We start from the raw sequence: 16,268 nt of genomic DNA on the forward strand, positions 1-16,268 counted from the left end.
CTAACTCTTCTACAATCCAGAGATGAACAACACACACACACACACACACACACACACACACACACACACACACACACAGTTTTAAAAGGTTAACTAACTCATCAAGGTGAAAAGTAAAATAACAGGATCCAGGCACTAAGATTCCAGAGCCCCTTATCTCGGCCTTCATTGAAGGTGCAAAGGATGACCGATACAGGGGAATCGAGTTTGGCTCCTGCCTTTGAATCATTTGAAAAGTCTTGTTTGGGGGCAGATGAGAGTTCTACACATACCACACACTGAAATAAAACCAAGAGCCAGCATCAAGTTTGGTACCTGGCCGGTTTCCTTCTCTGTAAGATGTAGAGAAGAGCACCGGTTTCCCGGAGTCTGAAGGTTATTAAACTAGTTAACGCGGCCGAGGTGCATTAAAACACACCATCTACCACGCAGTGAGCCTTCGATGAATGTCAACTGCAAGCCAGCGGGGCTAACAGCGCGGGACAGTCGGCCAGCCGGGGCTCGGCTAAACCAGATTCTCCGAGCCTTCCATAGAATTAGGTGGCTGGTGGGGAACAATCCTAGCAGCAGTTCAAATAAGGGGGTGCCAGCCGTCGCCTGGGGGCCGCGGGGCCACCAAGGGTTAGCAAGGAGCCCGGGGGCGGGGCCGCAGGGGCGCCAGGCTCCGAGGCTCCGCCCCGCCGGGGAGGCCTGGCAGCTCCAGCCCGGGAGCAGTTCCGGTGCCAAAACCCTGCCCTCCCCCGCTCCCCCGGAAGTGCTTGTCTAGGCTTCGGGCCGGAGAGAGGCCTTGTAGACACAGCCGCCGAAGCTCCGTCGGCTCCGGAGTCGCGGGGGGTCGGGTCGCGCGGAGAGAGCGCGGAGCTCCGCGGCCGCCGCCCCGCGCGCCCTCGCAGCGCCCTCGCGCCGACGGTGAGTAGCCGGGGCAAAGCTGTGAGCCGGCCTGCGCCGGGCGGGCGCCCTGGGACCCCGCTGTCCCGCCGCGGGTTCAGCTGTCGGGGTCCGGGGAAGGGGGTCGTCGACCGGCCGGGGAGCGCGCGCGGCCCGCCGGGGCCGGGAAGAGGCGCGCTGCGGGGCCGCGGAGTGGGCGGGGCGCGGCGCGGCGCGGCAGGAGCGGGTTCCCGGAGCGGCGACCGCGGAGGGGGACTCCGGAGGAGGAGCGGGGCCGGGCCGCCCGCGCTGCGACCCTCTCTCTCTCTCTCTCTCTCTGCTCGGGCAAATGGGCTCGGCGCCCTCCGCGGTGGAGGTCTGTGCGCCCGGGCTCCGGGGAGCCGGGACCGCCAGAGCGCACTGGACATCGGTGCCCGACTTTCGTCGCCTCTTGGGTCTGTGTCCCCCCTCCCGGCTCAGCAATTATCCTGTGTCCCAGGGGTGTAGTCTCAGTCCCAGGGTGGGGCGATGCCTGTGTGGATGGATGCTGGCGATCTTGTGCGGGGCTTTTCATCCCCGATCTGCGTCAGGGTCGCCTGGGTTCGATCTGGACCCGGCTTGAAACTGCCTGGGGTCTGGATGTCTGCGTAGGGTCACTGAGCAGGAGCGTTCCTCGGAGGGTCTTGACTCAACTTGAAAGCTGAAACTGTTGAAAGTCGCTTCTTAAAAAACAAAGATTGGAAGAGAGTCGTAGATTCAGATGAGTTTTTCCCGTTTTCTTGCTGACGTTAAAAAAAAAAAAAAAAGATGCTGATTCTCTTAATCAGTCTTAGGAATTCCTGTGCTCAACCGAAGTCACAGTTGTAAGAGTTGCACAAGTTGACTGCAAGGAGCTGGAGAATGGTACCCTTTTCTACCCCAGATTTGTTTACTTTCATACTTGGAACTGTCATTTCTTGATCTTAAAAAAAAAAAAGTCCTCAGTTTCTCCTCAGAGGTTCTTTCTTTGTATAATCCAGCTGTTGTTGCAACGCGGCGGAGGTTCCCACAGCTGGCCAGAGGTGTGTGTTTGTTGATTTAAATGTATGAAGTGTTTAGCTCGAATAAACTGAGAATTTCCTAGGGAAGAAAATCTTGTAGGTACTGTTAGTAAACGGAGTTTAGGTGATTAAACTGCCGGTGAAAGGTTTGTAGGAAATACTGGAGATATTTTGCATTTTCACTGCGTTTTAAATTATAATCAGAAAGTTCATTTGTTGCAAATGACGTGTGTTGCTGCAGTGTCAAGTATATGTAAGTCATTTTCATCAAACCAGTGACATTATCGGCTCTTCTCTTATGCTTAGATTAGGATCTATACTGATTGTTTTTGCCTTGTCTGTCTGTCTGTCTCTCTCTCTCTCTTATATTTATGTCATTCTCTACCACCGGAAAGGGAAGGTAATAACATGAATAAGGGGAATAGTTTGAAGTGACTAGTACCATGAACATGCAAAAGAAAAATTATTTCACTAAAACAGTTTCTCTGTGTAATGCCAGATGTTCACCTTGGGTGTCTTCTTATATTTCTCTTTGCTTTTATTATTATTGTTGTTGTTGTTGTTCATGTTGGGTGCCTTCTTATATTTCTCTTTGCTTTTATTATTATTGTTGTTGTTGTTATTATTATTATTATTATTTTGAGACAGGGTGTCTCTGAGCCTGGTGCTTGGAGTTTTGGCTGGGCTGTCTGGCCAGCAAGTCCCAGGGGTCCTCCTGTGTTTTCTCCGTGTCCCCCAATCTCTGTGCAAGGATTACAGACATGCTGCAGGACTTGGTTTTTATGTGGGTGCTGTGGATCCCAGTTCAGGTCCTTTACCTGTAAGCCATCTCTCCAGCTCCCCAAATCTATGCCAAGGTTATTGATATTAAACAGATAGAGGGGGGTGTGTTTTTTAAGTTTGTAGGGAAAATGTGAGTAAAGCTAAGTTGCACAGTATTTAGATTTGGATAGAAACGGTGCCTTCTTATATGCCTACGTTGGAAATACTTGATTGTTCAGAGCCTAGGATTGGGATGTTCCAATTAGAGTCTGGAAAATGAGTCAAGTTAGATTTGGTTATGGATTTGTACTTTGGGTGTAATGTATTTTGAAGGGAAAAATTATGGGAGTTATAAAAGCAAAAAAAGGAAATTGGTGAAAATCAGATGCTTTCAGTCACTGTAACCTTTAACTGTTGCTCAAGTCAATTCAAATGATACCGAGCATTTTCTATGTGTCAGGCTCTTTTAGGGAACCATGTAGGGACAAATCAAGGCGAAACCATTATGACTTAAGACTCATGTTTTGATAATTTTCCAAGGTGTGTTGAAATCATGAAGAACTGAATTGCACTGTCTAGGAATACCAAATCTCCTTTGAAATGGGACTTAATTTAGAGGGAGGTATTGAGTGCTTCATGAAAAATACTGTGCCAGGCACTCTAAGTCACAGAGATTAAGGTTGGTCTTTAGAAGTTGGGTCTAGTAGGAGATAGATGTAAGGTTTTTGTTCGACAGTTCATAGTATAGACAAATGTCTGGCTGGATGTGGTGGCGTGCGTGTGTGTGGAGGCAAAGGAAGCAGAGAAAGATGATGGTAGCTGCTAGGCAGAGAGACCCTGCTCACAACAAATGAAGACCCTCTGAAGACAGAAAGACATAGGTGCAAATACTTAACCATGTGAGTGGGTTTATCTAAAGTTTGGGGTTGTACAAAAGGAAAATGTTTGTTTTAGCTTAAAGCATCATGGAAAACTGTAGAGACATGCTAACACTCAAGGGTAGTCAGTGCTATTATTTATTAGGCACTTATTTCTATTACTGCTATGCTGTCTCAGCAGGAGAGCAGCTTCTTTCCGAGCCGACAGGGTCTCACTGTGTAGGCGTCTCTCATAGTCTGGATACTGAGTCTCAGTATGCTCAGTAACTTCCTTTAGAGTTATGTGGCTAGCATAATAGTCTCTATCTAAAGCCAGATCTTCCATGTGGGAAAGTTGGTACTTCCCAATAAACTTGTATTATTTTTGTTTATTTGATTTGATTTTTGAGACAGGATCTCCTGTGTCTTAAGTAGGCCTAAGGCTCGCTTTGCAGTTAAGTATGACTTGAACTTCTGATCTGAAGTCTCCACCTCTGTTTGGGATTACAGGCATGTTCCACTGTACCCTGCTCTTAAACTGACAGTCTTAAATTATTTGGTGACTGATGGTTAAACTCTTCTAAAACAAAGATTCAGGAGTTAGGATTTGGTGGATAAAGAAGGCCTTCCAAATTAAGAGAATGACAATTTTGGAGATGAGAAGGCTCATGATGTAGAGGAAAGTTGGTATACCAGATGACCTGGATGGTTTATTTTGGAATTAGCAATGAAGTTTGAATTTAAGTTGAGGCTGGATTGTGGAGCATGTTTAGATGCTGTATTTAGAAGTTCAGCATTTGGAAGAAAACGAGAAGTGTGTGTACCTTGTGATAGTTTAGTGTGCAGAATGATTTATTATGGCAAGCTATTAATATACTACTGTGCATACCGAGAGTGATGGTAGTGGATGAGAACAAAGGTACAACAGAGCCTAGCACTGATCAGTAGGTGGATAGGGGTCCTGATAGGAAAGGGTTAGAGGAGGCAGAAAGTGAAAGTTACACTTTCTAACTGGATGATATTGATGGTGGTCCTGTTCCTAGGGATATGAGCAATGAGTTGTGTAATTAGGTTTCATTGTTTTAAGATGGGGTAAAGCCCCACATTCATAGCCCTGCCTTTATCTCCAGAGAAGCTGAGATTCCCAGTGTGTGCTCCCAGGCCTGGCTTGCCTGGTTTTAACATACTTACCTACTGGGACTGCTTAGAGGCTTTTGGAAATGTAGGTTTGCAGTTCAAGAGAGAGGTCAGAGCTAGACATATATTAAACATAAATATAGGGAAAACAAATAGATTGTTCAGATAGATACACTAGTTGAGTCTGTGTGAGGAAATAGAAGTGTGTAGAGGGAAAATAAAACCAAAGCAAAAACAGCAAAGCCAACCCTGTGTTTAAACGGCATCTGTTTAAAACAGAAAGGAAAAACACTAAGTAGACTATTTTATGCAGTGGGTAAGGAATTTGATATCTGTGTAGTTTCCTTGAACTATAAATTCAGATGGAGTAGAACAAAATCTGTTCATTAAAATTCCAGTTGAGGGGTGTTGAGATGACTCAGCAGATAAAGGTGCTAGCTAACAAGTCTGATGACCCGAGTTCTATTCCTGGCACCCACGTGGTAGAAGGAAAGATCTCTGATCTCCACATGCTGGCCATGGTGCCCCCTCCCCAATGTACATACACACACACACACACACACACACACACACACACACACACACACCAATCAAAACACCAAACAAACAAACAAACAAATCTAATTTTAAAAAATCTAAAAATCCAGTGGGCCATGGAGGTGCACACCCATAATCTCAGCACTCAGGAGGCAGAAGCAGGCAGATCTTTGTGAATTCCAGGCCAGCCAGGGCTACAGAGTGAGTCACTGTCTCAAAAACAACAGTAACAGAAACCCAAAAAAACAAAAATAAAAGAATCCATTTGAGGCAGGCTGAGGATGTAGTTTAGTTGGTAGAATTTTTACTTAGCATGCTTGAGGCCCTGGACTGTAGGTTAGATCAGGTCTGTGTCTATCTATAGTTCCAGCACTCAAGGGGTGAAGTCAGGAGGGTCAGAAGTTCAAGGTCATCCTCAGCTACACTGGGGTTGAAGCCAGCCCAGGCTACCTGAGACCTAGTCTCCAAAACGAACAGCCCTCCCCACTGCCCCCAAAACAAACAAATAACAACAAAATCAAGAAATAAAACTTCCTTGATGTTGCTAGCAAGAATACTTTATTACAATTGTTCTGTTTTCACTGAGATCAGGCTCTCAGACTCCCTGGTTCGGAGTGTCAGGCTGATTACATCAGAGTCAAATTTGGTTGTTTCCTTTGGGCTTGTCTGATGAATGATATGTGAAGATTTGGTGGCAATTGATGTAGTATTTCTTTCTTTCCTTTTTTTTTTTTTAATGTGTATGACTTTTATTTTTATTTCAATATTAGGAACCTCTGACATTCAAAGATATTACTCGTGCTTCTCATGACAGTGACTGTTAACATTACATTTTTTAAAAAATGGTATTTATATATATTTTCCCTCTAGCTCTTTTATAATACCCTTTTTATTTTGTGGTGTCTGATCAAACCTGTGACTTCAGGCCATCTGTCTCAGACAAGTGATGTACCACCAAGCTCCATTCCCAGCCCAATGGAAGTACTTTTGATTAACATGAATAATTTTATTCAAATGCTGATTACCATACATAAAAAATTAAGATACTCATATCTGTCACATAATATATGTGAAGATTGTTTTACTTTGAAAATTTTTAAGAGCTATAAATTTGTGGGGTTTCATGTCCTTTGCTTTTTAGATAGTTAAATTGGAAGAAATTGTATTTTAACCTGTAAAACATTGTTTGCAGAATGAGGCTCAGGGTTGTAACTTTTTAAAGGCAAGTTTGTTTTTAGTCAGAGTTGCTGTAGAAGTATTTCTTTGTTTCTTAAGAATTAATACCTTCCCTTTGCTTTTCAAGAGTATGTTTTTCGCTGCATCCCAGGCACTAGGGGACGACGTCTAAAGGGTTCTGTGGCAGTGTTGTTGGAGCCAGTAGGCTTGTGTGTGCTTTGTCTGGGTGCTTGGTTTAGTTTCAGTGAGCTTGGTGTTAATGGGGCAAAGGTCAGGAGTTCCATTTAGTTTTAGACTGAGTAATGGCCAGGGTACACCTCTCACTCCCACCAGCTGTCTTGGAAATACCTTGGTTGTCATTGGTCACAGAAGGGGCTGGATCAAAGTGAGGCTTTATGCAACTGGGAAAGTTGAGCTTGATGATTGGGAATTGACTCTGGGATGTACAGATCTGAGTTAAAATTCTTGACCTGTGACTTTAGGAGAGTCCCCAAACTTCCTCCAGGCTTCCATTTCTTGTTATTGGAGAGGTTAATACTTGTTTTCAGCATGTTCTACAGCTGGCTTCTTCGCTCAGGGGCCCTAGCTCATTAGGCCTATGCTTCTCCAACACTGTCATCCTGTGACACCCTTGTCGGTTGCTGTGTGGAATGAGAATGTAGTCTGCTTTTTATAAGGCTAAATCTATTGAATTTAAAAGATAATCTTTTTCCTAAAATTTAAAAGATAATCTTTTTCCTAAAATTAACATATACCAATTTTGAAGGGAACACGTTAGTTTTTTGATGAAATAGTAATGATCATATAGTTTGTTTTTCTTTTCAGGTTGCTTATCATATATATATATACTATATATATATATATATATATATATATATATATAGTATAGGCTGGTCTTGAACCCTCTACTAGCCAAGATTGCCCTAAAACTCATGACCCTTCTGCTTCATCTCTCCACTGTTTACATCATGGGAATGTGCCGCTATTCCTGACAGAAGTGTGTGTGTGTGTGTGTGTGTGTGTGTGTGTGTGTGTGTGTGTTTGTTCTTGGCAGAATGAGAGCTGGCAGTGCTACGCTGGTGTCTCTACCCTTTTTAAAAGATTGTGGTCGTGTGAAATCTGGAAGTCTTGGCTTAGGTAGTATTTGAAGTGGTGGAGAGGAGCGTTCATCTTATGTACTTATGCACATTCAAGCTAGGTTCAGGCTCCCTTCTGCCCGGATCCCGTGCAGGAGCTCATGATGATTCTGTATACGGTGGAACATTCTGCCCTGTCACAATCAGTACTTCCAGCACACTTCAAGGAGCAGTGCAGACTGTTTGCAGGTGTTTCTTAGGTTCCCAGGAGAAAAGTGGTGAGCTGGTGGGATGGGGTGCTACTTTAAGGCTGTCAGCCAACAAGATAAATCACTTGCCTTTGACATATGAAGTGAAATAGCAGGAACTGGCTTTCCTGTCCCCTTGTGACAGAAGCTAGAGTGAGGAAAGCCTTTTTATTTCCTATAGCAAGTAAATCTTGTATAAATAAAATACGAGTATTCAAAATGGCTTCCAGGGAAAAGGAAGAGTGCGGCGCTGTGCATTGTGGGTGATGCAGGTTGAGCCCCACACTCCTCCTGAGGACACAGACCAGTTAGGAACAGGAATGTTTATGGAAATGGCACCCGTTGTCTAGGAGCTAACTGAGTCCTTCTTCACTTAGGGTCGGGGAGGGACACAGGATTTTAAGGGACAAACCTATCCTAGGCTACTTCAGTAATGTAATATTAGAGCTGGGTGGTGATGGTGCACACCTTTAGTCCCAGCTCTGGGGAGGCAGAGGCAGGTGGATCTCTGTGAGTTTGAAGCCAGCCTGGTCTACAGAGTGAGTTCTAGGCCAGCTAGGACTGTACAGAGAAACCTTCTCTCAAAAAAAAACCAAAAACCAAAAAAAAAAAAAAAAAAAAAAAAAAGATGTAGCATTAGTTTCCTTTGAGTGTTTTAGTTTGGGTAATTTAAAAACTTGGGTGATCTGGTGATCTGTAGAAATCCTTGAATTTGTGTTGGGATACCTAAAACAAAATGTTGAGGTTAAGTTGGAGCAGCCCAAGTATCTTGGAGGTTTGCTGCCTTACATATTAAAAATGGTGTTGGCGTAGAATTTTCCTGTATATAATTGTTTTTGGCAAACTAAAAAAAAATCATATGTAATTCATTTATTTTAATAATGCTAAGTTTTTTTTTTTCTACAAGCATTCCCAATGGCAAATGAGTTGGATGAGTACCCTTAAAAATCTAGGGAAGAAGCCCAAAATATTCCTTTTATAAGTTGAAAAGTCTTTGATGTCTATAAAGTCTTATTTTTTTTTTTAAATTTGCAGGGATTTTGCATTTTGTGTCTTTTATATATGTAAACAGTGTGTAAAGTACTTTCAGCTAAAATTGATGTTCCCAGGAGTGGCAGTTCATCTTGTAGATGACTTGGTTTATATTAGAGTTTAGTGAGAACTGTCTTAATTTTTTTCTTTTTTTATACACTCTGTGTGTGTGTGTGTGTGTGTGTGTGTGTGTGTGTGTGTGTATTTAGGTCATAGAGTGGAAGTTGACTCTCCTGTATCCTATCCCTGCTGGCCAGAGACTTATGGCGATCCTTCTGCCTCAGACTCTCAGTGCTGTGATCATGGGCATGAGCCACCATGTCTGACTTTCATGGTTTTATTTTAATCTTGTGGCAGTTATACCTATTTTATAGTTTTGGAAATTAAGACTCAGAGACAGCTGATAAAAGGTAGCGTTGGAATTCAAACTCCAGTCAGTATGTGTGAGACTCTTTTTATTGGCTACAGTTGCTTTTGAAATTGCTGTTAATGTTTATAGTACTTGTACTATTAAATGTACACATAGCATATTCATGATTGCTGGCTGAAATAGATTACTGAAAAGGTAGTAATTCCAGTGTAATTATATATTATAATATCTATTTATATGTGAATATAGATATAATGCATATATCTATATAGTAGACATAATTGTATATAATTGTTGAGAGCTTAAGGCTTATATGGAGGGAGTTTCTGCTATTTTGCGTAACTTCAGCTCTCCATAGAGCTTTTGTGTAGCAAAGAAAATCTAAAAGCATCAAGTGGTGGAGGTTAGCAAGGCAGATTTTCTGGTGTCAGTTCAGTTTTTTCTGGTTGTTAAACAAGCCCTTAGGATTTGGGTAGGCAGGGATGGAGAGTTGGTTTAGCTCTTAAGAGACCTTTTTGCTCTTGCAGAGGACCCAGGTTTGATCCCTAGCACCTACATGGTGACTCACAACTGTCTGTAACTTCAGTCCAGGGGATCCAGTGCCCTCTTCTGAAATCTACAGGCACCAGGCATACATACATGTAAGCAAAATACTCATATACCTAAAAACAAATAAATACATCTAAAAGATTTGGATAATCAGAGGAGTTGACTTGATTATATTGATATTATGTTGCTATTAGTTAATGCTGGTTAGTATTTTCCTTTGGACTAGTGAATTAGTAGAACCTGGGCCATTATCCAGATTCATCCTTTTCCTTTCTTGGGAGTTCTGTCTCCCACTATAGCCCATTTGAGTAGTTAGGATTATGGGTCTATGCCACCTCTACCTCTTATTCTGAGTCAGTCCTGGAAGGACTTAACAATGACAAGTTGCTGATTGATGCGTAAGTAGTTCTTGGGAGGGTACTAGGTATCGAAAGCCATGCTAGTCACTGAATGTAAAATCATGAATTAAAGTTGATTTTTTCTTTTCTTTTTTATCTTTTTTTTCCTTGTCCTCCCTCCTTCCTCCCTTCCCTCTCTCCCCATTTCTTATTCATTTATTCATTTATTAAATTGAGACAGGGTTTCTTTTGATAACCCTGGCTGGTCTGGAATTCACCCTGTAGACCAGTCTGGTTTAACTCACAGAGATCCTCCTGCCTCTGCTTCCCAAATGCTGGGATTAAATGTGTGTGCCACCATGCCTGGCTTTTTAATTTTTAAGGCAGGGTATCACTCTGTAACCCACATTGGCCAGGAATTCACTATGTAGCCCAAGCTGGCCTGAAACCACGGCCGTGTTTCTGTTCCCACCTTTAAGTGCTGATACTGTAGGTGTATACCACCACATGGGCTAAGACACACATGATGTAGTGTGATACTGTAGGTGTATACCACCACATGGGCTTAGACACAGGTGATTTAGTGCTGATGTTATAGGTGTATACCACCATGTTTGGCTAAGACACATGTGATTTAGTGCTGATGCTGTAGGTGTATACCACCACATGGGCTAAGACACAGGAGATTTAGTGCTGATGTTATAGGTGTATACCACCATGTTTGGCTAAGACACAGGTGATTTATTGCTGTGATGGCACAGTCTAGTGTACTATATCCTTTGTCTGGGGTAGCCATTTATATATTTAAATTGAACATTATAAGAAAATCCTATATTTGTACAATGTGTTTTCTGTCAGGAAAGGAAGCTCTTGCTTAGTGGATTATACAGGTGTAGGCTTTGGGGTTCAAAACTTCAGTTAAAGGTGATCTGAAAATTATTACTTTCATTTAAATGGAAGCCTTTTATTAAATCCTGAGTTAAACAAACTGTGTTCATCTTAAAGGCTGCCATTTTCTATTAAGTTGTTTGTGAATTTGATTCTCATATTTTACAAACCTTAAAAGATGTTGGGGGCTGAAAAGATGGCTCACTGGTTAAGAGCACTTCCTGTTCTTCTAGAGGACCTGAGTTTAGTTTCCAGCACCCATATCAGTCAGCTCACAACTACCTGTAGCTCTGTGTGGCATATCCCCCCCCAATAATTAAATTAAAATTTGAAAAAAGTTGCCTATTATACTTATTAGTGCATATTTAACTTCTCATTTTGAAGACTCATAAGAAGTTTCATTGGGGGTTGTTGCTCACCTAGGTAGGGAAGAAGGTTCTCTGGAAAAAGTGATATTTAATCAGAAGCCTAAAAAATTGAGAATAGGGAGATTAAGGATGAGAGTATGTCATACATGGAGAATAACACATATTTGACCACAGAACATATGTTAACATGTATGGTGGATCCCTAGAGGGCCTGAGGTATGCATACCCACCAAACTTGTTGACATGAAATCCTGAATGTTTTGTGGAGTGTGATGGTTAATCTCTGTTGTCAGCTATCTAGAATTAGATATATCTGTGGGGAAGTATTTTGATTCGGTTAATTCAAGTTGGAAGACCTGCCCATGGTGTGTGGCATGGTTCCCCCTATGGTGTGTGGCATGGTTCCCCCCATGGTGTGTGGCATGGTTCCCCAACCTCGGATCCTGGACTGTCTTGAGAAGAAAGTGAGCTGAGCACTGGCCTGGGTTCTCGTCTTCTTGACAGTGGTTACAATGTAACCAGTTGTCTCAAGGCGGAGACTCCCCCACCTCCTGGGACTCTCATCTTGAGATCTGATACAAAATAAATGCTTTCTCCTTTAAGGTTTTTAAATTATCATTGAAGCAGGAAAAGTAACTGAGAATGAGATACCTTGTAAAAACTAGGAAAACAAACAAACAAAAAACCCACAGATAAGCCTTCAGGAGTGAACTGAAGTATTCTGGAGGCAGAGGGGGTGGTATTTCACTTCAGGTAAAGTGTATGAGGATATAAATCAATGAAAACAGATAAAGAAAAAAGATTCAGGAAGTTTAGAAACTAGAGGAGATATTACTCTTTGGAATAAAATAATTATTTTGGAGGTTTTCTTTTTCTTTGGTTCTAGGGGTGAAATCCATGACCACCCACATGACAGGTGAAAGCTGTGCTGCTAAGCTGGAGACCCCAGGGTTGGAGAGAGTTTGCTGTTTTTCTTTTTAAACAGTGATTTCATGATATTTATAAGCCAACTTAAAAAAATTATTTATGTGTGTGTATGGGTGTTTGGTCTGCATGGACATTTGCATATCAGAAGGGTGCTGGACCCCATGGGACTACAGTTACAGACAGTTGTGAGCTGCCCTGTGGGTGCTGGGAATTGAAGGTGGGTCCTCTGGAAGAATAGCCAGTGCTCCTAACCACTGAGACATCTCTCCATCCCATAACCCCAGCTTCTTAAATTATCATTTTGAACAAAACTGGGATTACATAACTGTATATGGGTTTTGAAAAAGTTGGTAACAGTGAAGGATTTCTGAATGTGTACCAACCAAAAATTAATTCCGAATCAAACATGCACCGAATCTGAGGTGTTTGTGGTAGTGCTTGTCCTTGATGTGATGGCCTCAGTGCACCCTCACTGAAGATACAGCATGCTCGCTTCACATTGTGTATGCCATTGTGCCTCAAAATGCTAGTGAGTGGTCCCTGAAGTACCCTCGCTCAGATTCCAGCTGTATGTTACCAGCCATGAGGCTTTTACCCCCTACAGAGGTTTCTGCTCTCATAGAAACCCAGGGGGTTCATTACAGAAAGCAGGGACTTTTAACATTTTCCTACCTCAGAAAACAGGGACTTTTAACTTTTCTCTACCTTCATTCCTCAGGATGTATCAAATTAGAAATCTTTGGGTTGTATTGTGTTAGAATGCTTAAATTTTAAAAAACTTCTGCTGAAGTTGCTGACGTAAGTTTCATTTTTAAAAAAGTTAAATGGAGCTGGAAAGATGGCTTGTTGGTTAAGAATACTTGGTGCTCTTGCAAAGACCCAGGTTTAGTTCCCAGCACGCACATGGCAGCTAGCAACCATTTGTAACTCCAATTCAGTGATGATGCCCTCTTCTGGCCTCCAAGAGTAGCAGGCACACACATGGTACACATACATATAGACAAAACACGTATAGACATACAATGAAAATAAATAAATCCTTTCAAAAGAGTTAAATGAACCGGGTGGTGGTGGCACATGCCTTTAATCCCAGCACTCGGGAGGCAGAGGCAGGCAGATCTCTGAGTTCAGGGCTAGCCTGGTCTACAGAGCAAGATCCAGGACAGCCAGGGCTATACAGAGAAACCCTGTCTCAAAAAACAAAACAAACAAATAAAACAAACAAACAAATAAAAAATAAAAAGAAGTAGTGATTTTTGGTTTGGGATTATGGCAGAATTTCCAACACATTCTGAAATGGCCTAAATATATTTATGCCAGAAAAACTGAGAAATAAAGCAATGGCCCACAAACACACAACAGCAGCAGTGACATGAACATACCGCGGCCATGAAGTGGTATTCTCAGCACTGATGTGCCCCAACCTGAAGAGCTTTGGGATTGACTTGACTGGGGCCATAGGGATGAATAGAAATGGCGCACACACAAATAGAGGTGGCACCAGAAGCCTGGAAACTCAGGGCATTAGTGCACACGTCTGGATGGGGAGGAGTGTTTATTGTATGAGGGTTAGCTGACCTTGGGAGGTTCTCTCTAGGAGAGCCGTCTCAGACTGCAATCATCTGGGAGGAGGAGGAGGCGGCGGCTGTGGTTGATAGTTCTGCACACACTGTCAGCTTCCATAGTACTCTGACTTGGGGAAGGTCTTGCCGTTCCCATCGGTCTAGGCATTCTCCAGTTCTTGACATGCCCGTGGTCCTATCAACTATACACATTGACTCAGGACTCATTTGATCTCTGTTTTGATGACTGTAAAATCAAAGTATCCGCCAGCTCTGAAAGGCATTGAAGAGGCTCTACATTGGCAGTGTGAAGTCAGCCAAAATTTAATTATTTATGTAGAAATAAGCAGGCACATTCCTCTCATTAGTATGCAGATTTTTAAAATAAATGGTAAAATATATATACCAAAGAGTTGTTTTGCAATGATTTATTTTCAGTTACTGTTTGGTTTTATGCCTACTTTATATGTGTAACATACCTGAGGTCACATATAAATTTCTTGGGCAAAAAGAGGTCATGAGTGGAATCAGTTTCCGAAGCCCTGACTACAGTATCTGTTCAGTTTTGTTTGCTGCTTTAAAAAAAAAAAAATTCTTTTTTGCATTATGGGGATTGAACGTCTAAGTCTTGTAGCTGCTAGAGTTACTGTATGTCACTAAGCTATGCCCTTGTGCCTATACTAAGTATTTTTTGTAAAGCCATTTATCATTTTTATTTTCGCTGTTATAGGAAATTGTATAGAAAATACCCTTGATAGAAATGTTTTTAATTGTTACTTAAGGACAGATTCCCAGGTATGATTTTAGTTTTTAGATCAAAGGGTATCAATAGTTGGAACATTTGATTCCCTTGCTTTTCAAAAGAATGATATTCTGAATGATTGGTTGTCCTTGTTAGATTACGAGTGTTGCTTTGTAGCTGGAGCTTTCTCCAGTCCTGCCTGGCCCACAGTCAGGACAAATCTCTCTCACCCGCCAGTCCCGCAGCCGCTCAGACCCAACCAAGTAAACACACAGAGACTTATTGCTTACAAACTGTATGGCCTCAGCAGGCTTCTTGTTATCTAGTTCTTCTATCTTAAATTACCCATTTCTATTCATCTATACTTTGCCACGTGGCTCATGGCTTACCAGTATCTTTCTTGTTGGTACTCGTGGTGGCGCTGGCGGCGTCTTCTGACCCAGCCTTCCTCTTCCCAGAATTCTCTTCTCTGCTTGTCCCGCCTATACTTCCTGCCAGGCTACTGGCCAATCAGCATTTTATTTATACAGAGTAATATCCACAGCATTGCTTTTTCCTCCTAACTCAGGAGATGAAAGAGGCCTTACTTTACTGTTCTAATTATGGAGTCCTTTTCTTTATGTAAGTTTTTCCATGAAGAAAAATTGGTTGTAATGTCAATTGGCATGAACTTTTAAAATGAGATATTTCCTTTTAACTACCTGGAGAAGCCTTCTGATATTTGTGCCAGTGTTCAGCAGTTCTGATCTAGAGGTCGAGTTGGCAGATCCTTGTGTTTAGTTTACAGTGATTCCCTTCACCATGACTGCTAGCTTCTGCACTGCCTTCCTTTGTCTTTGCTGTTATCTCTTCAGTCTGGAGCCTTGACTGCCCCACTGTTTCTTGCTCAGGAGCTCCTGCTTCCTCCACTGGGACTGCGCCAGCACCTCATCTATTCCTCCTCTTCTTGTCATCTTCAAATGCCCGGGCCTGCTGACATGTCAGTCTGTCCCTGTAATCTTATCCTTGAAGTGAAGTATAACCATCTCCCAGAACTCTGTCAGTAGACTGTGCTTTTGATAGTCACCACAGAAGTTATATGGCTATTGATGTATGAAGTGTGTTTGTATGTTTCTGTACAGAACTACCAGAAAACAAGGAATTTATATACCTTTTTACCCTATTCATATTATAGGGGACAGCAATACTTTTTTTGTTTTTTTGCTCGTCTGAAACAGAGCCTCATGTAGCCGAGACTCACCTTGAACTTACTATACATCTGGGAATGATCTTGAATTACTTCTTTAGAAAAATTGCATTTTTTTATTTATTTGGGTGGTGGTCGGGGGTGCAGCATGCTGGTCAGAGGACAACTTGTTAGAGTTGACTGTCCTCTTCTACCATGCATGTCCTGTGGATGGACCTAAGTTTGTCAGGCTTGACAGCAGGTATTTTGACCCACTGAGCCCTCTTCCTGGCCTGACCTTGCTGGAACTTCTGATTCTCCCACCTCCACCTCTCAAGGCTGGGGTTGCAGGCATGTACCACCATGCACAGTGCATAATACATGGACACCGTGCATAGTACATAAAATGTAGACACTGTATAATACGTATTACATGGACACTGTGCATAATACATAATACATGGACACTGCAAAATACTTAATACATGGATACTGTGTATAATACCACTATGCATAAACATACTGTTAATGCAGTGCTGAGGATTAAACCCAGACTTTGGATACTCTACCACAAACAAACACACTACCATCTAACTGATCATCAGATCACAACAAAAGAGAACAAAG

General features: G+C 42.3%; 1 protein-coding gene across 1 annotated transcript in view; it reads left to right on the forward strand.

Annotated features, from left to right (window-relative positions):
* Positions 1–787: 787 nt before the first annotated feature.
* The window catches only part of Frs2 (fibroblast growth factor receptor substrate 2), an 89,711-nt gene continuing 74,230 nt past the window's right edge, over positions 788–16,268 (forward strand). The window contains exon 1 of the mRNA XM_059245128.1: positions 788–909. The gene's annotated coding sequence lies outside the window, so the exon portion shown is untranslated. The remainder of the gene's footprint in view (positions 910–16,268) is intronic.

Source organism: Peromyscus eremicus, chromosome 18, assembly GCF_949786415.1.
Source record: "Peromyscus eremicus chromosome 18, PerEre_H2_v1, whole genome shotgun sequence".
NCBI classification, from domain to species: domain Eukaryota; kingdom Metazoa; phylum Chordata; class Mammalia; order Rodentia; family Cricetidae; genus Peromyscus; species Peromyscus eremicus.